Source organism: Cyprinodon variegatus, unplaced genomic scaffold, assembly GCF_000732505.1.
Source record: "Cyprinodon variegatus isolate N-32 unplaced genomic scaffold, C_variegatus-1.0 Scaffold558, whole genome shotgun sequence".
Taxonomy (NCBI): domain Eukaryota; kingdom Metazoa; phylum Chordata; class Actinopteri; order Cyprinodontiformes; family Cyprinodontidae; genus Cyprinodon; species Cyprinodon variegatus.
The window spans coordinates 46,117-47,684 of NW_015151011.1; the positions used below are offsets into that span (position 1 = coordinate 46,117).

At 41.5% G+C, this 1,568-nt stretch overlaps 1 protein-coding gene across 1 annotated transcript in view; it reads right to left on the minus strand.

The window, feature by feature from the left end:
- wdr7 (WD repeat domain 7) overlaps positions 1–1,568 on the minus strand; it is a 133,029-nt gene that overhangs the window by 20,759 nt on the left and 110,702 nt on the right. The gene's annotated exons all lie outside the window — the stretch shown is intronic.

The window sequence follows — 1,568 nt, forward strand, 5'->3', positions numbered from 1 at the left end:
GGGGGTCCAACCCGTTACTAGCATGGGGTACCTAATAAAGTGGCCGGTGAGTGTATATATAGTTTATCAGAACAAAAAACAGATGATTTAGGGACGAGTCTTTCTTTAAAGAGGCCCCGTCCCCCAGCACCACAGAACCTCCACCTTACCCGACAGTGCTGCTGATCTTAGGATTTGAAGCAGAAAGAAAACTCCAGATAAAAGCTTCCTGCGTTTGCCTTACTGTGAATTACTGGATATGACAATTAATATTTTTATCATAAAGCAGAGCTGCATTTCCTTCCACACGTCTTCATCAGCGCTGCTGTCAGATGTTCAGGACAGAATAAAGCTTTTCTTTGCACACGATGATTTACTGACGGATTGAGACGTTGAAGAAGAAAGCCCGCAGAGTGGCTGAGCATCGCTAATATATGGAGTGAAGAGATTAGCGGGCAGCTTATAATGTCAAGGCCGAGTCAATGGGAGCCATTCAGCAGGCGACAGCATAATGGACTCCCACAATGCAACAGGCATTAGACGCACACACAGCTGTCCACGCGGCCCTCAGAGAGGAAGCGGCGGCTGCACCATTCATCTCCTCCCAACACACGCCGCAGCTGCACGGCCTCTAATTAATGCTGCTAATATATCGGCTATAAATCAGCCAAACTGAGGCGCTTCATCTCATTTGGAGATGCGGCTGTAATTGGAAACAGTCACAGTGTTGATATAAAGCTGCAGGACTGCGGCCAGTTAATTGCACCCGAGCCCGTCGAGGTTAATGACCGACATCTGAAGCATGTAATGAAATAATCCAGATTATCAGCAGAGACGGCGGCGCAGAGCTGGGCTGAATTATTCTTTTTAATCACTTTTATTACATTAAACAGTCACATTTCATTTACTAATTAAAAAGTTCAAACATGTTTTTCCGGCCTGTGGAAACGGATTCTAAACTGGACGAGGTGAGAGGATCCTTTGATGAAGGCGGGACTTTAATCAGCAGAGAAATCCTAAACATCAGGAGCAGGAAGGGAGACAGGAAGGATTCTGGGAGGTGAGAGGATTAACGGATGGAACATCCAGCCGCTAAATCCATCTTTATCCTGAGAAGTCTGATCATAACTGAACTGAACTACTTCCTTAAAAAACACGTTAGACACCAGAAAAGTCTGGATTGATAATAAAAGGGTTAACCATTTATAGGGCATTTAGTAAAAGACTTTAAACATCTAAATTTCAAGCAAAAACTGAAATCTAAGTAAAATAATTGCATTTTTTCTTTAACTGAGCAGGTAAGTGAGATACTTTGCAAATGGAATAAGAAAATATACAATTAAAATAAGGAAAAAAGTCTCCTCTTTCAAGAGAATAATATCAAATAATCAGATTTTAAGGATAAAAATGCTCCTTCAGCTGGGAGATTTTCTTATTTACCTACTAAATTAAGGGTAAATACACTTATTATAAGACATTTTCACCAATTTAAAGATCATTTTTGTAGTGTGTTATTGGAATCCAGGACAAGACCTTATTACTCGGGATGCAGGATATAATGGGCCCCCTATCGGTATCGGCCTTAAAAC